We start from the raw sequence: 20,608 nt of genomic DNA on the forward strand, positions 1-20,608 counted from the left end.
AACCGCACAGGACACAGAGGAATGAAAAAACATTGGTGGATCATTAGGAGAGGACAAAGTAGTCAAAGGACAAATCACTGAATGCCTTGTGTACCAAGCTAAGGAACTTTAACTTCATCCCGAAGCTGTGAGGATTTAGAGGGGAAAACATTTTAAGCTGTGCTTTGATAGAATCAGATTTGTTTAGACCTTTCATTTTGTCAGTGAAATGAATGCTGGATTAGAAGGGGCAAAATTTGAAAGCTAGACTAGTTAGGAAGCCATTCCTGGTATGAAATGGTGAAGGTTGTAGAGGATTAGGTAGATGTATGAGAGAGTTAGGAAATATTATCAACAGGACAAGGTAAATGATCAGATTATGGAGTTGAGCAAGATTGAAGATCTGGGATCATTCCCACCCTTGTCTTGTGGGTACTATGTAGTTGAAGGCTGCTGGGGAAAAGCCAGCCACCTGTGCCAGACAGCACAAAGATGAAAAAAGGAAACTATGAGAGATTTGTCAGGGAAACTGAGGGAGGAGACTCTTTCACAGACTAGGACTGTTCAACCCTGTTTCGTGCCAGGAGGAAACCCAAGTAAGATAAGGACTGAATAAAAGCTCTGAGACTTGGTGATTAAGATATTATTTGTGACTTCAGCTAGAGCAATTAGTTACATTGTAATGTATTGAGGGGGTTGAAGAGTGAATGACAACTGAAAATGTAGCTAATTGAGAGGCATACCTTGTTTTCAACAAAGGACTCTGAAGGAAGTAATATAAGTAGAGCTCTGATACAGAGGATTTAGGTAAGTTTGCTTTTTTAAAATTAAAAAAAAATTTTTTTACAAAATTGAGCAGGTGTTGGGCATGTTTTGTAGGGAATGGAAAGACCCAGTGGAGAGGGGTTATATGGGAACTCTATTTTCTGGATAATGTTCCTGTAAATTTACAACTTCTCTAATAAATTAAATTATATTGAAAAAAGAATCAATGGAGAGAAACTGAAGTATGTATGTATGTATTATGTGTGTTGATGGAAGCAAGCATTTTGAGGAGATAGGAGGGAATGGGTTCCAGGGCGTCGGTAGAGAAATTGGCCTCATTTCTTCTACATTTATTAATTGGAATTCTTCTGTAAGAAAGATTTGTCCCTTTTAATTATTAATATATTTATATATTCAATCATTCATATCAGAACTCATGAATATTTATTATATTCTTAGGGTTATATTTCAATGCTATCATTATTTATTTTCTTGCTCAAATTATTCCATCTTTGGCCATTGGGAATACTTTTAGGTTGGCTTTTGTGTCTTTTTGACATGTCCCATTGTTTGTGTGCATATGTATGTGCACCCTTCTTTACTCTCAGGCACTACTAGATGTTCTAGACTCATCTTGTAGTTTTCCCGCCCCAGCCTTAGAATCAGTCATTTCTCCAAGGATCCCTGGTTCCTTTTTTTGGATACTGGTATTTAGAAATATTTTCTAGCTTTGCCCACTGAGAGATCCTAGAAGCACTGACATCCCAGTAGGAATGACCACACATAGCACTCATATGGAATGTGAAAAGTGAGGAATCAAGGATGACTCCAGGGTTTTTGGTTTCAGTGGCTGAGAGAATGGAGTTGTCATTAATAAAGGTTGGGAAGTCTATGGGTGGGTAGGTTTCTGGGGGAGAGTTCAGGAGTTTTGTTTCAGGCTGGCTAAGTTTTGAGATGTCTAATGGAGTTGCTAACAGAGATGTCAAGTCAGCAGTTGAACATTTGAGTCTGGAGTTCAGAGAGAAATGGTCCAGGCTGGATACATATGAGAGTTGTAGGTGTACAAGATGGTATTTAAAACCACGAGACTGGATGAGATCAGCTGGGCAGTGACTATGGATAGAGAAGAGAACATTTCAGAGATTGACTCTTAGGACTTTTCAGTCAGAGAGATGAGGCGGAACATAAATGCATAGTGATTAGGGCTGGGGTGTGGGTGTGGAGTGGATTTCTTATCCATCATTAACACATTAAATCCCTCCTAATATTTGTCAGGCATCAACTGCATTTAAGGTTAACATAACATTTATGTCCTCCATAAATTTGAAATTGAGGATGAGACAAATTACAGACTTAAAAAGAGAGTAGCAGTGGAAGGTCAATATCTAGTAAAGATAAAAAGTACTAGAGGAGCATATTAGAGGACATGGACATAAGAAATGGTGAACTCAAAACTTGTACCAGCCACATATAAACTGATGTAAGCATTTATCAGCCAAGAAACTTGTCAAGGTTTCATACACACACACTAGTAATTATCAACCAGCAGAAGTTCCTCTGTATTTTGGTGTCTTAGATTGCTTGTGCTCTTGGTCCCCTGCCATAAGCTTCATGATTGTGCCTATAGTTCATTGGCTATTAAGTAAGCCACTCTTCAGTGAACTGGACAGGTGGGTTTATGCTGCACTTAATTAATTTTTTAACTTTTGGCTCTGCCACCTTTTCACAATTAGTAGGATTTGACTAGACTATTTAAAATCAAATGTTGCCATGTAAAAATCAAGCAGAGAGCCTTACTGTCTTCTGTGCATATGCTTAATTTTAGACTGCTTATTTCACAGATGGTGGATGGTCATAGAGATTCCTATTTACTATTGCTTAGTAAATCAAACCCAAAATGCAGTCACTTTAAAAGAAATTTAAAACACTTAGTCTAGCAAATTCAGGTTTTAGTAAAACATTTTTATTTCAACTTCTTTGTACTAAAGATGGGTAAGTTTTCATTACTAGCTGCTAAATGATGGTATAGCATGAAGGAGGCAAGTAGCACCTATGTAGTAATTATATAACTGTTGATCACTCTTTAGGAACTGTAAGAAAAATAGAGTTTGTTATTTGTAGCATTGGGGGCAGTTTTTTTTTTTTTTTTTTCAAAGCAGGCACCTGAGAGTGAATCTGGGACCTTGTACATGGGAAGCAGGTGCTCAACCAAATGAGCTACATCTGCTCCCATTACATAAGGTTTTAAAGCAAAAAAAAAAAGTAAGATTTATTTTTCAGTTATAGTCAGTACAGTAAGCTGATCACGCCATGCGAGGCTTGTAGGCAGGAGCTGAGACTGCCCGAGGGGAGTCTCATACTCATTCCAGGAGATGCTTTTCATTTGGTGGAATTGGTATTTTTTTCTCTTTCATATTGCTGAACTAAATTTGAATTAAGTTAAATGTATGTTTGAAGCAGACCTGCTTTTTAATAATTTCATATCTTACTTTTTGGTATTATGTCATGGACATTTTCCTATATCATTAAAAAAATCCTACATCTCCCTTCTCTCCCCCAACCCCATGTTTACTTCCTGATATATTGAGAACTGGTAGTCATATAGGATATATTGGTAGAGTAGACCCTTAATAGTCTCATAGAATATGTCTCAAATCTCTTGAGTATGTCTCATAGCAGTGCTGTCCAACAGAAATAATGCGAGCCACTTATGTAATTTCAAATTAGCTAGTAGCTGTATTTAAAACACTTAAAAGAAACAAGTGAAATTAGTTTTTTATAATGCATTTTATTTAAAACAATATAACAAATATTATTGCAACATGTAATCAATATAAAAATTTGAGATGTTTTGCATTCTATTTTTCACTAAGATTTGAATGTAGTGTGTATTTCCCCCTTATAGAACATGTCAGTTTGGACTAGTATTCAGTTAGCCATATGTGGCTAGCATTAGTACAGTCCTAGAGCATACAGTTTTCTCCATAAGATGTTATAAAGTAGCACTTCCCAGTTACTTTGGAGAGGTAGATGAGAAGAAAACAGCAAAGCCAAGTTCTTCAGTAGGTGCTGAGCATTCGTTTTGGTGTGTCATGAGATTTTAAACATTTGTCTCAATAAAATTCATGTTCCTTTATTTATGGGCCTTCATGTCATACAACGTTGTTAAATTTGAAGTTGTCTAAAGGCCTTCAGAATAGTTGGTTTATGATATCAATTCTGTATTTCAAGGATTTTGGGGAACTAAAATTTTGCAAATTCCCTGTTATAATTGAAGACCTGAGGACAAAGAAATGTTACCCTTTCTTGGAGAGAATACCTTTATATAGTGAGTAATAAGCACACACACATGTGTTACCTATGCATGTATAAGTTATATATAAAAAACAGTTGTTATAATTCTTAGCATTGTTCTTAAGAAACAGTAACAATTAAAATATTCTTTTTAAATGAATTTTTAAAATGATTTTTTCAATTGGCATGATCAGAAAAGATCCCCAAGGTTGTAATATAAGCTGGATATATAATAGAACAGGATTTAACAAGTGTTGCTTTTAACTTAGTTTGTGATCGTAAGAAAAAATTCTTTAACATCTTTAGGGATAATCCTGTCTGTTTTTCTTAATATGATTTTAATTATCAAATGAGACAAAAGGAGACTAAAGGGACATAACCATATTTATCTTTATGTACCCAAGACTTAGTATAGGGTCTCTGACACATGGATGCTAATAGATGATGAATTTAAGGGCTGGATATATGTGAAAGAACCTCCTAAACTAAGGGTATTACAAGTGAAAGCTTTTATTTTATTTTACTATACTTGGTTTATACTCTTTCTTCTTATGTTAGCTGTAATATGAGAACTGATAAATTTTTGCTCTTATAGTCAATAAGTCATATTTTCTGTGGTGGTTGTATTTTTACTTACTGTTAATGTTTTATTTATCAGATATTGGTTGTAAATAAATGTATTTCTGAAAATGTTGTATTTGTCTTATTTTAAAAGATGGCTAGCACTTAAATGTCTTTTCCTCTTTTTAGAGTAAACAGTTAATTTGTTTTCTTGGTTGTTGAGAGACACTTAACTGTTTTCACTGTACCCAATCTTTATCAGCTAAAAAATAAGTAGTGTTTGAGAGAGACAAATACAGACTTATTGGAGGCCAAACTTGTGGAAGCAATAATTTGATTGCTGAACTGTGGTCTCGTAACCAGAAAAGATCCCAAATAAGAATGGCCTTCTTGTTTCTATAGTGATGAGAGAAAATCCATCTTTTTCCTCTGCAGTTGATGCATTTCATAAATGTTTAGGGTGAAAGTAAAACAAAATAATGCAAGAACAAATAATATCTGTCCAGAACAGCATTTCAGAATGAACTTCATGAAAACATTAGCTTTTTCTAGCATCAGATATGAATTTCTGTTAACTGCCAACTCATTCACTGAGTCATTTGTAGCTATTGAAAATTTGGTTATTCCTCATTTTTTAGGGTATGTTTTATAATAAAGTGGCTCACTTTTGATCCACCCTGAATGAAGTTAGTCAGTCTCAAATAAAATAGTGAAAGCAGTGTGACAGTCTGCTTTATATTTTCTGAGGGAGTAAGTGAGGAACTTAGAAAGCAGTTGAGGGAAACGGACTTTTGGCCCAGTGGTTAGGGCGTCCGTCTACCACATGGGAGGTCCCCGGTTCAAGCCCCGGGCCGCCTTGACCCGTGTGGAGCTGGCCCATGCGCAGTGCTGATGCGCGCAAGGAGTGCCCTGCTACACAGGGGTGTCCCCCGCGTAGGGGAGCCCCACGCGCAAGGAGTGCACCCATAAGGAGAGCCGCCCAGCGCGAAGGAGGGAGCAGCCTGCCCAGGAATGGCGCCGCCCACACTTCCCGTGCCGCTGACGACAACAGAAGCGGACAAAGAAACAAGATGCAGCAAAAGACACAGAAAACAGACAACCGGGGGAGGGGAGGGGAATTAAAGAAATAAAAATAAATCTTAGAAAAACAAAACAAAACAAAAAACATTATAAAAAAAAAAAAAAAAAAAAAGAAAGCAGTTGAATGTTTTTGGTGCACCAAGATAGCATTAACAAAATGATACACTCTTGGAGTAAGTTGGCACAATTTTCTGTTTTCATCATGTTCCTTCACTTTCACCCCCACCCAAAATGGTTGCACTTCCTTGAGTATTTGGAGACAGAAAAAATAATCAGATTAAACTTGATTTTTCCTCTTTTTCTCCATATGTCGGTAAGTGTTTAAATTGTTAATAAGAGGAAATTAGCACAGATACATTAGAAATGAAATATATACAGTGGCACTGTAGACCACATGGTTAGGTGACAGGTGCATGATCTATGGATTGAATGAAACGATTGGCTACAATTGAAGACTAGGAAGAGGGAACTTGCTGTTTCTCAGAATTTCTTACCTTGTTGATTTTTTCCCCCCTTAATGGCTAGATATGCATTTTTAAGCAATTCTATTACTAAAAATCCTCTGCATTTTCTACAGACCTACTTTGCTATAGGCCTGATGCTGTATGCTGAAGGTACAAAATTGAATGAACCACAGTCCTGTTTCTCCTATGTCTCAGGTGCCCGAAGGGGAATACAAGAGTGTGTAAGAGAATGTCAGTGTTACATGGCAAGTGCAATCATATGGGTATAATTTTGTGCTTTGGCATTCTTTTGACCATTCTGACGTCGAGATAGTCTGTAGGCCAAGAGTTTATAGTAATGCCGTTGCTTCATCATGCTTCACATTCTGGTATTATCACTTTTGGAGACCTATAGGTGAATAATCAATTTTTAGTGCGCATGATGTTCTCCCTTCTCCCCTCAATTTCTTGGTCTGTAGACTGCTCTGTCAGGGCAAAGGACTGAACCATCTCTGACCTCAGCTTCTATTTGCTGCTGGAAAAATTCTCCTCTATTGTTGCTTGTTATCCTCTCTCCTCCCTCATTTTGAACACAGATACTAACAATGTCAAGAGGTGGTGGAATTTACAGTTCTCTGCTAGTGGTATCCTTTCCTTTTTTGGGAGGAGAGGGGTGTATCTGAAAAGCGGTAAATGCTCTGTATCTTTGTCATTTTCACTTCTCCTTTTGGATGCTTGCAGGTGGGCACCATTATCTTAGTCTGAGCCAAAAACAGTGCCATCCAACCACATTGCTTTCATTTCAAGCTGGCAGCAGCTTTGGCAGTAGTGCAATAATTTGGTGCAGCGTTCTCAAGTTGTAGATTTGAAAAGATTCCAGCATTTGTGCCATTCAGAGTATATAGTGCCCCTTTTCCCCCACATCTTTTTTTCACCTTGAATTTAGGATGGTGCCAGCATGTTTGTCTCTTGTACTTGGTGCTGACCTTTATAGACAACCCATATTTCTGTCCCAGTAGAATTTAAACTCCATGGGTATAGGACCTCTTTTTCACAGCTGTGTTCCAGCATTTAGAATAGTGCCTGGCACATATCAGCCTCACAATAAATATTGGTGAGTGAATGATAAGTGAACAACTCTACCAGAAGACTGAGGGACTCTTTAATGAACAGATCTTGTTTCAGAGTAAAGGCTATGTTCCTGTTCTTCATGTGAAACTGTGTTGGTTCCATGCTACCCAGCAGTCAGTAACACCATATAACCAGTATCATTTTCTAGGATCACTAAGAAGATTCCTACTGCATAGTTTACCCAGGGATGAAGAGAGGGGCCCTAAGTGAAGTATTGCACTTTCTCTAAGCCTGTGGGGCTGGGATTCAAGGCAAAGGTTCATGGCAGTGAGCCTTCACAGTCCTAGGCTTTTCCTGCATAGGCAAAAGGTGGTGGTGGTGGTTGGTTGTTTGTTTGTTTTTTGACTGTGGCACATGTAAGAAGTTCTTAGGATTCCTCAGGGCATCTGTCCACTAGGTCATGTCCCAGGAAAAGCTAAGAGGCAGTTTGTTTTTACTTTACGAGCTGGGGATCTGGAACCAGACTTCCTCATGGAATCTTGGTACTGACATTTCCCTTAATTTGAGATCTTTAGTAAATTATTTGTTTTTTGTCTCAGTAACTTCATCTGTAAAATGGGAATAAAATAATACCTGCTTCATAGTGTTGTTTGAGGATCAATATAGTTAAAGGGCTTAGAACATGCCTGGTATAAAGTAAGTGCTCAATAAATATTACTAGATACTTACCTGATACAGAGAAAATACATGCCTCTTTTTTACTCACCCTAGGAAGGATGAGCCTAGTCCTGCCCATCCCATGGAGGTATGTTGAGCATATGATGGTACAGCTACCTTTTCTTTCTTTTTTTTTTTTTAAAGGAAGTATGGGGTATTGAACCTGGGACCTCCCTTGTATATATAAAGCAAGTGCTCAACCACTGAGCTACACCTACTCCCCTACTCTTCTCTCTTTCTTTCCCTTTTTCTTTCTTTCTCTTTTTCTCCTCTCTCTCTCTTCTTTCCTTTCTTTTTTAGCTTCAACTTCTAATGCCTTCATTCTTCACCATGTCTCAGGTGGAAAGTAAGTGGAGATCCTTTACTCTGGAGTGCTCTGATTATCCCCGTGCTCAATTTGACAGTCATGATTTTTAATATTTGAAAATTCCAGAGTTGCTACTCTGGGATGTAACCCTTTCTTCTACCTGCCTCCTGCTTTTGTAACACAGTTGAGTGAATATGATGCTGCACTTCCCACACAGATACCCAAATAGCTCTGACTGGGAAATGTAAGTGTATTACTGTCAACACATGACTTGTTGCTGTGTTATAGGAAGTTGGAAGTCATCACTATTACCTGGGTTTGAATCCTGTGTGTGAAGCTTAGGTTTTTTTTAAATTTGTCAAATGGGATAAAAGTATCCACCTCATAGGACTGTTGTGAGGATTAGTATTGAATGCAAAACACTTAGCATAGTTCCTGGAATCTAGTAAGTCTCAAATATTAGATGTAAAGGGAATATATGTATCATCATTATTCTCTTCCTTTTCATCATCCCATGCTTTAAATCAGCAATGAAGTTCGAATAAAAACTGTTTGCCAACTTGCACTAATCTTCATTTTTGCTTGAAATCATGAGACTGAAATGTAGCAGCTCCTTGCTTGAAAATGTACTAAAATCTTCCCTTTGCAGTCAAAATTTTAATATGTTCAAGGGTGTACAGGAATGCTGGAACATAGCAAACCTTGAGATTTGGCTTTCCTCATCTCTTATTTCGACTTCTCCCTGCCCAGATGTTGTAGCCCAAATTTCCCCTTGATGCCTCCTCCAATAATATTGCAGCAATATCATTTGTACTCTGTCTTTGAATTGAGGACAGAATTAGGTATTCAGTGTTTTTGGTAGCAAAGCTCTGTAATGGATTATGAGATAATTACTTTGATAACACATTTTTACATATAGCCACCAATTATTAAATACTTTTTACCATTATTATGCTACATTTGTTACATTTCCTTTCTTTTAATTTGGAAAACATCCCGGCAAGGTAGGTGATATCTCCCATTTGTAAATGAGGAATCTGAGGTTCAGAAAGGTTAAATAACTTACCCAAAGTAACACAGCTGTATTAGTCAGCCAAAGGGGTGCTGATGAAAAATATTGGAAATTAGTTGGTTTTTATAAAGGGCATTTATTTGGGGTAGGAGCTTACAGATACCAGACCATAAAGCATAAGTTATTTCCCTCACCAAAGTCTATTTTCACATGTTGGAGCAAGATGGCTGCTGACATCTGCGAGGGTTCAGGCTTCCTGGGTTCCTCCCTTCCAGGGCCTTGCTTCTGGGTTCAGGATTCCTTTCTTCCCAGGGCTTGCTTCTTCCTGGGCTCAGGGTTCCTCTCTTCCTGGGGCTTGCTTCTCTTTCCTTTGTATGCTTACTTCCCAGGGCTCTAGCTTAAGGCTTCAGCATCAAACTCCAACATTAAAACTCCAACATCTTCAGGAAGTGGATTTGGCCCAATGGATAGGGCATCTGTCTACCACATGAGAAGTCCAAGGTTCAAACCCAGGGCCTCCTGATCCGTGTGATGAGCTGGCCCACACGCAGTGCTGATGCGTGCAGGGAGTGCCCTGCCAGGCAGGGATGTCCCCCATGTAGGGGTGTCCCCCGTGTAGGGGAGCCCCACGCGCAAGGAGTGCACCCCGTAAGGAGAGCTGCCCAGTGCAAAAAAAGTGCAGCCTGCCCAGGAATGGCACCACACACACGGAGAGCTGACACAGCAAGATGACACAACAAAATGAGACACAGATTCTGGGTGACACTGACAAGAATTCAAGCGGACACAGACAAACACGCAGTAAATGGACACAGCAGACAACTGGGGGGGGGGGCAGAGGGAAGGGGAGAGAAATGTTTTAAAAAATGAGAAAAAAAAACACTTCAACATCAAAAACCCTCAACTCTGTCCTTTGCCATCCCAAGGCCCTAATGACATGGCCTAATCAAGCCCTAATCATAACTCAATCATGCCCAGGTACAGACCAGATTACAAACATAATCCAATACCTATTTTGGAATTCATAATTCCAATATCTATATCAAACTGATACAACAGACATTTAGTGACACACAGATCAATTCACTCTACAACCTTTTCATGTTTGCTCAAGATTAGAAAGCTGAAGTCCAAAATTAGGGTCAAAATTTTTCCTAATAAAGCTTGTAAATTATAAGACCAAATAAACATAATAGGCAAAAGAAGGTAAACAGGTGGAAAGAAAATATGAAGAAAGTTAAATTAATAAATGTGGACCAAGTATAGGTTGTAACTATAGGATACGATGGTAACATAGTGGTAGATACCATTCAAGCATCTCTTGTATTGAAGTGCTTCATGAAAGGCTGCTGTCCTGTCTGATGGAGGGTTTTTCCCCTTTAGTATGAAGTCTTACCTTGGAGATTCAAATTCATACTTGAAATTATCTGTAGAAGAAAGGATGAGAGTAATATTACCAGTGGAAAGGAAAAAATAGAAATGAAAATGTTATATATAATTAGAAAAAAATGCTCAAGATGAAGTGTTAAAGGTATATGGGCTAAGTGATGGCTTAATGTAGATAAGGTTCAGAGAAGGCTAATTGCAAGTATTCTTTGGAGCAGGGAGAGAAGATTCAGTTAAGTGTTCTGGAGTTTGTTGTCATAGTATTAAATTATATCTTTCTAGAAATGAAATGCCAGTGTGAAGCTTCTGTATTTTATTTGGAATATTTAAGCAAGGAGCAAGGAAGTAAACACGGAATAATTGCTGAAACGATCTCAGGAGGTGTTTATAATATAGCAAGGGTTCAGATATGAATTTCATTAGCTGTATGTTAGCATGTCGCATCTGTCACTCAGGCTTTAGCTCTTATCTAAAAGTAATTTAACATTTTGGTAATTTAACATTTTCATCTGTTTTTTTAAAAAGTTAATATATTTTTTGTTTATTTTTAAAGGAACTTTAGATTACGTAAATGTTAAATAGAAAATATAGGGGATTCCCATATATCCCACCCCTCCCCCATTAACATCATCTTTCATTAGCGTGGTACATTTATTACAATTGATGAACACATAGTGAAGCACTGCTGCTAAGGATGGTCTGTAGTTTATGTTATGGTTTATACTGCACAATTTTATAGGTTTTGACAAAATGTATCACAGCTTGTATCTGTCAATGCAGTATCATGCCGAACAATTCCAGTGTCCCAAAAATGCCCTATGTTACACCAATTCTTCCCTCTCCCTCCCCTCAGAACCTCTGGTGAACACTGCCTTTATATCAGTGTTACAAGTTTTTTACATTAATACAATAATAATAAGTCTACTTTAGTCCATAATTACATCCCCCCCTTATGTTTGTTAGTTCCTCAATCTTGAGGATTTTGGAATGGTGATACTAACTCTGTTTCTGATTGAGAGAGGCTTAGATCCCATGGGGCAGATGGATGGAGCTGTCTTGCTTGCAGTTGAAGATAGACTCTGCTTCTTGCGTTGGGTGTTGTCCATCATCATCCTTTTGTTACTTTTCCTGGGTGAGTCTAATGAACTGGAGAATAGGTGTTGGCTGCAACTCTGCTGAGATTCAGGGCTCCACTGGCATATGAACAGCCAGAATATTTAAGTCTCTGGGACATATGTTTAATGGGTGTAGCGCTAATTATAGGCTCAAATAAATGAGGCAGAAGAACCATGGGTAGGAAAATTATAAATGAGTCTAACTCTGATATGTTGGGGAGATGGGTTATCATGTTTTAAATCCCTACAAGAGGCCTAAAATTTGCATCTTCAATTTATTCATGATCCAGCTGCATATGCTTAATATATAGTATACATACTCACTTATTAATATTCATCTCAACCCGATAAAACTGACCTTACCTCCCTTCCACATCAGCCAGTTCTGTAGCTTTTGGATTTGTCAGGGAGTCCATCATCCACAAAGTCAGCCTAGCCACTGAAATGCTGAAGTCAATTTTGGTACATTGTTTTCTTTATTCTTGTATTGAGCCAAGTCTGGTAATTCTTCCTTTGCAATGTATATTTTGTCCCTCTTTCTGCTTTACTACTAGTTGATTTTTTTTTCTTTTCTTTTGGCTATAGAAGAAAAGATAATTGTTATTTATTTCTTTGAAATTCTTATAAGTTTCCCCAGGTAATTCTTGTAAGACTTTTTCCTGGGTAATGTCTTATCTTGTTTGCTCATTTTAGTTATTTCATCTTAATTTTGCTGCTAGAGTATGTCACTGGAGAGTACGCTTCCTGTTGGAGTCAAAGATTTCATTTCTGCTAAAAGAGGACACATATGCATTAGTCAGGATTGGCATAAGAAAAGTTGAAAACATCAGCTGTTAACACATAATGAAATTACGTCCCTTATGTGATTGTTTTAGATTTGAACAACAATTCCATCTGTTTTTCCTTAAACAAAAGGTATGTTAAAGACAAATATTTGTAACCTACTATGAGGAAATTCCTACACTACAAATTATTTTAGGAGCAAACTAATTATGTTTACTCCTGGGCAATGAAAACTCACTCTTCTGAGAAGGTAGTAAAGCTTCTGATAATTCACCATTTTAATAGCATGTTGCATGTTTTTTTTTTTTTTAGGAAGAAGGAATTTTATCATTTATTAATTTAAGGAGGCAATTATTTTTGTAGAAAAGATGATCAGGAATGTAATCAAGCCTTAAGGGTAATTTTCTTGTGGGGAATACATAAGGAAGGGGAAGATAACTTCTGTTGAAGACTTTTTCTAGGTTGAGAACAGAAACAATTGAGAAAAGCGTTAGGAATGTTTCTAATTTATATGTCTTCATTTCCTTCATACTTAAGTTTATTGTGACTTGTTCAAGTAGATTGTTAAAAGGTATTTGGTAAGAGACTCCTTTCCCACCTGCTGATTTCTAATATATTTCTACTAACCATCAGCTAATATGTATCTTTTCAATTGTGGTATTACATTAATGAGGCATTGAATTTGCAGTTCAGTAGGAATCTCGACAGTGCTGTAATAGCAAGCTCCTCCTGTACATGGTCTGACATGATGAATAACTAACTGTGGGACTTGGAGAGACCCATACGTCTCTCAGTTTCAGTGTATGATGCCACCAAAATCCCTTCTGAGCTATATTCTTGGAGAAAAGAGATATTTGTTCTGTGGTTCTTTCTGTTCTTTCACTTAGCCCTTTTCTGATGGGTGTAGACAAAGTCAACCTAAATTTTCTGTGGTTTGGGAAAATGTTTTCCTAATTGGAGTGGCCTAAGTAGATATTGAGCTCATGACCATAGTATTATTAGCTTTGTCCTATCAACAATGCTTTAGCACCAAAGGGTCATTGTTTCCAAAAGAAATCTATTTTTTAAAAATGTAGATGGCTTTTCTCTCTCTTTTTTAATGATTTATTTATTTACTTTATTTTTCTTTATTTATCCCCCCTCCCCCAGATGGTTCTCTTGTCTGTCTGTTCATTGTTTGCTCGCCTTCTCCAGGAGGCTCTGGAAACTGAAACCAGGCTATATGAGAGGTGAGTGCCCAATGGCTTGAGCCACATTGGCTCTCCACAGGCTGTGGTGCCTGCTGGCTTGTAACATCTGTTTGTTTCAGTGGGAGCGACTTCTAGCTCATTTGCAGCAGGGTGGTGTCTGCTCGTCTTCTTTTTTTAGGAGACATGGGGCCTGAACCAGATCTTGAACTCAGGACCTCCCGTGTGGTAGGTGGGCACCCAGCTTGTTGAGCCACATCCATTTCCCAGAAATCTATTTTTCAAAATTCAAATGTCAATGAAGAAGGGCTTCAAACATTGTGTTTTACATAGAGCCAGTCTAAGGGATACAAGGAGGCTCATCTAACATCTGCAGTATGATGAGGTAGTTAAAAGCATGGTCACGGGAAACGGACTTGTCCCAGTGGTTAGGGCTTCCTTCTACCACATGGGAGGTCCGTGGTTTAAACCCGGGGCCTCCTTGACCCATGTGGAGCTGTCCCATGCACAATGCTGATGCGCGTAAAGGAGTGCCGTGCCACGCAAAGGTGTCCCCGGCGTAGGAGAGCCCCACGCGCAAGGAGTGCGCCCCATATCGAGAGCCGCCCAGCATGAAAGAAAGTGCAGCCTGCCCAGGAATGGCGCCGCCCACACTTCCCGTCCCGCTGACGACAACAGAAGCGGACAAAGAAACAAGACACAGCAAATAGATACAGAGAACTGACAACCAGGGGAGGGGGGAGAATAAATAATAAATCAAGAGCATGGTCACTGGAAACACATTACCTGGGGCCACCTCTGGCTTTGCTACTTGTTAGTGATGTGACCTTGGGTGAGTTGTTTAAGGATAATAATAGGACCTACCCTAATAGGTTTTTTGAGGAGTAGATGCTGAGGAATATATGCCTGACCTATAGTTCTATATATGTTTAACTGCTATTTATTTATTAATTTTTGTAAAGATTTATTTATTTTATTTATTTCTCTCCCCTTCCCCCCCACCCCAGTTGTCTGTTCTCTGTGTCTATTTGTTGCATGTTCTTTGTCCACTTCTGTTGATGTCAGCAGCACGGTAAACTGTGTCTCATTTTCTTGCATCATCTTGCTGTGTCAGCTCTCCGTGTGTGTGGCACCATTCCTGGGCAGGCTGCACTTTCTATTCATGCTAGGTGGCTTTCATTACGGAGTACACTCCTTGCGCGTGGGGCTTCCCTACGTGGGGGCACCCCTGCGTGGCACGGCACTCCTTGCACGCAAAAGCACTGCGTGTCGGCCAGCTCCACATGGGTCAAGGAGGCCTGGGATTTGAACCGCAGACCTCCCATGTGGTAGACGGACGTCCTATCCATTGGGCCAAGTCCGCTTCCCTATTTATTAATATCCGTGACTTTATATTTGCATTCCATTTGTCAGGCCCTGTTAGGATATCTCCTTGAATCCTCATAATAATCTTATGAAAGTAGTTACCATCATCATCTTCATGAAGAGACTGAGGCTCAGAGAGTTTAAATAACTTACCCAAGATGACATATGAAATAATCATTAGAGTCACAATTCAAATTAGATCTTTATGGACTCATTCCAAAACCCAGGCTCCTTCCTCCTTCATATACTTTTCTAAACCCAGCCCTTTGGAAATTCTAAATGATGTTAACTGATCTGTAGTCATTGACTTCAGGAGGCAGATGTTCAGAAGACCAATGGCCCTAGTGCAGATGGCATCTAAAGTACCTCTGCTATCACCAGGATCAAATCTGAGGTCACTACCCCTCCCTCCTTTTACAAATGTGATTTTCAGGCCTCACGGTTTTCTGTGAATTATATTCATACAAAGTGATTTTTTGGTCCATCTCCACTGCAGCTGAGACAACATTGGTACCTGATCCCCAGTATAGCCTTCCTAATGACAGTGGCTTTGGGAGTGCTCGATTAGAAAAAAGATCCCTCGGCCCATTCTATATTAGTAACTTTGGAAAGTGAAAATTGTAAACCACAAAATAATTGCAGTGAAGGTAACAACCTGAGCATCCACATGACTTTTCTTTTACTCAGCAGATGTTTATCTGTGTATGCTGTATTTTAACCTGGAGTTTAGCACTTGGAGTTTTCACTTGAAAATTTTTAAAAATGGCTTTGCATTTTTAAATTAGTTAAATTAACAGCGTTATTGAAAATGTACCACCAATTGTTTTCTATTTACAAACTTTAAAGTGCATTTATTTTAACCACTGTTAGCCATTTTTGTTTTTTTACTTGAAAATCTTTTTAGTAGAAAAAGTGGTACACAAAAAGACTTCTGTCATTACTCAACCTTTTTTTATGACAATATCATACTTCTTGCTGAGTAATAGTAATTAGGGTGGTGCTAGGGTGTAGATATTTTACATTTTGAGTCTGCGAAGATTTTAGCTTCACCTGAATTGCTGAGTCAACTCTGCTTAGTGTTTCAGGAAAGTATCTTATATATGAATTTCAAGTAGTATAAATATTAAGAAGTTAATTGCATTTAAGGAGCTCTGTAAGCCCTTTGTTACCTTCATTTCATAGATAGATGAACAGTGGAGACAATGTAGAGAAAATTTTATCTAGTTTATTTTGTACAAGTCCTGGGATTGGTAAACTTATTCTGTAAAAAACCAGATATTTAGTATTTTAGGCTTTGGGGGCTATATAGTATATGTCACAACCAGTCAATTGCCTTTGTAGAGCAAAATTAGCTATAGGCAATACATAACTCTATGGGTTTGGCTATGTTTTAGTAAAACTTTTTTTATGTGGGCCTATTTTAAGATCCCTGAATGGATCTGGTCCAGTGAAGGCACTTGGCACACATGTTTATGAAAATAGCCCTTTAAGCTTCTGGCAGAGTTGACTGCTAACTTATTGTGACTTAAAGTGACAATAGTGTTTTTTGTTTTTTTTTTACAATAGTGTTTATATAGAAATAAAAGCAGTGGTTTGAAATATCACAACTAAGGACTGCTCTCACAGGGAGTTCTGTTTCCAAAATGGAATAATTTTGCTCCCCGTGTATGCTTTATAAGGGTCTTACATAATGGATTATTAATGTAGACGCTGTTATTTACTCAACTACATGTGCAGATTTTCAGTTTTCTTTGGTATATTTAAAAGTGATAAATGGAAAATGCAATACCATTCAAGGGAGGGACTATTCAGTGCTTAAGTATTTATTTGCCAAATCACATTATGGGTTGAGTTTCTATTTTTTTTTTTTTTTAAGATTTATTTATTTAATTTCCCCCCCTCCCCCGGTTGTCTGTTCTCTGTGTCTATTTGCTGTGTCTTGTTTCTTTGTTTGCCTCTGTTGTCATCAGCGTCAAGGGAACTGTGGGCGGCGCCATTCCTGGGCAGGCTGCACTTTCCTTTGCGCTGGGCGGCTCTCCTTACGGGCGCACTCCTTGCGTGTGGGGCTCCCCTACGCGGGGGACACCCCTGCGTGGCAGGGCACTCCTTGCACGCATCAGCACTGCGCATGGGCCAGCTCCACATGGGTCAAGGAGGCCCGGGGTTTGAACCGCGGACCTCCCATGTGGTAGACGGATGCCCTAACCACTGGGCCAAGTCTGTTTTCCCGAGTTTCTATTTTTAACTGACATACTGACTTATGTTTGCCGAAACCTGATTGCATTTGAAAGGAAAATGGCATTGTTGCTATTTCCTATGCATGAGAACATCTAAAGCCAGGCGGCTGGCAACAGTGGGAAGAGTAAAGATAAAGTGTTTTACTGTATTTGCATTTTTTTGTACCGAATTTCAACTCTAGTTAGATTTGGTGTCCTTTACTTTTTATTTGATTTTTAGAATACTTAAAAAAAATTTTTTTTTTTTTTTGAGGCACCAGGGGCCTGGGATTGAAACTGGGACCTTGTGTATGGGAAGCAGGTGCTCAACTACTGAACCACACTGGCTCCCCTAAGTTGGTTTCTTTGTATGATTTGCTTGTTGCCTGCTTTTTTAGGAGACACTGGGAACCAAACCTGGGACCTCCCATGTTAGAAACTTGAGCCACATCTGCTCCCCTAATTTATTTTCTCCTTTCTTTATCCTCAAATAAATAAGGGAAATCCCATTGTATTACCAGTCTACATGAGTCTACTAATATGTCTTTATTACTGAAGTACTGTTGTAAGTTATTTTGATAGAATTTAACCTTCTGTTTTAAGTTGACTATTTTTATTTGCCATCTGTATTTTAGTGTTTAATTCTAAGTATGTTCTTATGACTAGGTAGTTTAGTTTAGTTTCAGAGCTGGAATAACTGAGTAAGGTGCACCAAATGACTTAAATACATTTAAAAATAGTAACTTTCAGTTTCTACATTTTTTGAGTTTAAGAAATAGAAAAGATTAGCTAGATTGGCCAAAGTTATAACAAAAAGCAAAGCAAGACCCATTCATGTATCTTATGCTAGATTGTATCTCTGTCCTTAGAACTGTTGATTTTGTAGAATTCCTCAATTTAGTTGTTATTGCCAAATTTTATCGCTACTTTTATTCCTGGTTCAGATGGATTTCAGAATGAAGAAACGTGACCTCAGTGCAGAAACCAGACATTTATTTAATTACAGCTCAGTGTTACAGCTTGAGTGTTAGCCTGGCCAGGGTAAGGATGGAAGTGCGCCCCACAGCTCAGTGTTACAGCTGGGGTGACTGGGGCAAAGCGGGAAGCGCCCTCCGTGGTACAACTCAAACTTGGCCCGGGGGGAGGATAGAGGCACGCCATAGTTCAGTGTCACAGCCTGGGTGACCAGGGTGCAGATGAAAGCGTGCCCAGGGCTTTGAGGCCATGTTAGATACAGGTTACACTGTGCAGCCATCCTGGGGGTTGAGGCTTAAGCTGCGAGGCTCTAATTGGTTTGTCTTTGGGTTCTGCATGGGAACATTGGCTAGGGTTTCGAAGCTAAACTAGCATTTTATGTTAATAGGGTATGCTGACTGGGAGGCATCGGATTGGCAGATTATTAATTAGGGCAAGGGCTTAAAAATCTCTTATCTTATTGGTTAGCTCTTCCTCACTCTGCCTAGGAGTCACAGTTTGGTCACCAGCCTGCTCCCTCATGAATAAGTGTTGTTATAAGACTATGTTGAATAGGGTGTTGCAGTGGATTTGGGGTTTGCCACCAGTTTGAGGCTGTACATTTTGCTTGTATATCAGAGTTTTGGGTGGGGTTTGCTCAAAGCTTCTTTTTTTGGTTTCTTTTACACTGGTGACATCAGGATGCTATGCAGCACATCCCAAATAGGAAAGGTTTGGGCAGGGTTCTGAAAAGTGTGTGGTTACTGGATTTTGATGTATACTTTAACAGTTACCTACATAGAAAGTTCAAGGATAACATTCTAGACCAATTATCATCTCTTGTTGAGTTAGTCTCTCCTTTCATTATCTCCTAATTGCAGTCCTGGGTTGCCATATCATATTATTAGTTTTCTTATAACATGATTTTCATCATATTTCTTATTTAAAAATCTGCAGTGGCATTTTGTTGCATTTGATTGGGTTCCATAAAACTCCTGGAATATTCTCTGTGAATGGGGAGAAGGAAGCTTGGGGAATTGGGTCTGACCTAATAAGACAAATCATGTTATTAATTTCTATTGTCTAAGTAAATCTTTTATTTGAATACTTTTCACTTTGAAATTGCCTAAAGAATATGTCCTTTATAAAAGATTGTGTGAAAATGGTCTTGGTTTGGTAAAAGTGATGTACCTATGTTTCCAGCAACATATCTATTCATCTGCCATTTAGAATAGTAGGGGGATGCCTGCCATCGGTGGACAAACAATTGTTATTTAATTGATTTTCTCTTATCTATTTGGCAGTTGGACTCTGTATGTGATAAGCAAAAAGATGAATAAAAAATTAAGTTCTTCCTCCTTCCATCTCACTTGTCAGCACCACCATTCAGTGCTCAAAGAGTTGCTGTTTTTGCTGAAGTGATGGTTCTAATTGTCTGGCAGATTTTCAGGTACACCAGTAGCATGACATAATCATCATTCAGACCTATGTGGCTTTCCCATCATGTCTTGCTAGGGCAAACCATGCTTTTGACCAGCACCACCAGCTCTCAGTCCAGTTCTGATTTGCTTTTGGTGGACATTGAGGGAGAGAGCAAGAGAGTATTCTGGAAAAACAGTTGTTTGGTTCATTTTTGTTGCAGAATAAAACAAAGACCACTGGTGCTAAAACAAAATAAAATAAAGCTAAGTTTATTTATTTTTCAGACAAGGGAATATAGTAAAGAAAGGAAAAGTTAGGATTTTTTAGTGCTCAAAATAGGGGGTTGGGAGAGTTAATGGTGGTTATTCTAATTAAAGATTGAAAACTCCCATTTTTGCTAGGAAGAAATGAGATCCTAGATCTATACATGTTTGGTTACAACAGGCCCCGTTGTAATGCAACTACAGTGATATCTCCTAGGCAAGGGCTCCTGTAAATGGAAAGCTTTCCTTTTTTAAGAGCCTTTAGCCCCTTTCCTGAAGCTGATTAAATCTGTTACGAAAACTATGGGCCTAATTAATCTTCTCAAGGGTCCCTGTTGTATTACCTAAAGTTTGGTGTACACCTGGGTTGGCAGTGAATAGCTCCCACACTAGACATACGTTCCTAGAATGTTCACAAGAACCCTCTGGATCTGCATATATTGGATGTAGATAACTTGGCCTAGTATGTCCAGTTAGCATGTGACTTCCCTCAGTGTCCTGCCATTCTTTACTAGAGGATACAGAATTGTAACAATAAGGATGTTTTATAAATCATATTTTTAAGTTATATAAACTTGGCATAGGTACATATATCAGTATAGATCATTTCTTTAGAGTTAACTTTGTATCTTAATAATGGAAGTCTTTTATGTTTTATTCCTCCATGTATTCTTCAGAGGTAGCTCTA

At 38.6% G+C, this 20,608-nt stretch overlaps 1 protein-coding gene across 13 annotated transcripts in view; it reads left to right on the top strand.

The window, feature by feature from the left end:
- The window catches only part of PEAK1 (pseudopodium enriched atypical kinase 1), a 331,862-nt gene that overhangs the window by 3,326 nt on the left and 307,928 nt on the right, over positions 1-20,608 (top strand). For 4 of the 13 annotated variants that reach the window (XM_058294571.1, XM_058294567.2, XM_058294573.1 and 1 more), the window contains exon 2: positions 13,663-13,742. The exons of the other annotated variants lie outside the window; for them this stretch is intronic. The gene's annotated coding sequence lies outside the window, so the exon portion shown is untranslated. The remainder of the gene's footprint in view (positions 1-13,662; positions 13,743-20,608) is intronic. 13 annotated transcript variants of the gene reach the window in all.

Source organism: Dasypus novemcinctus, chromosome 3 (genome assembly GCF_030445035.2).
Source record: "Dasypus novemcinctus isolate mDasNov1 chromosome 3, mDasNov1.1.hap2, whole genome shotgun sequence".
NCBI classification, from domain to species: Eukaryota; Metazoa; Chordata; class Mammalia; order Cingulata; family Dasypodidae; genus Dasypus; species Dasypus novemcinctus.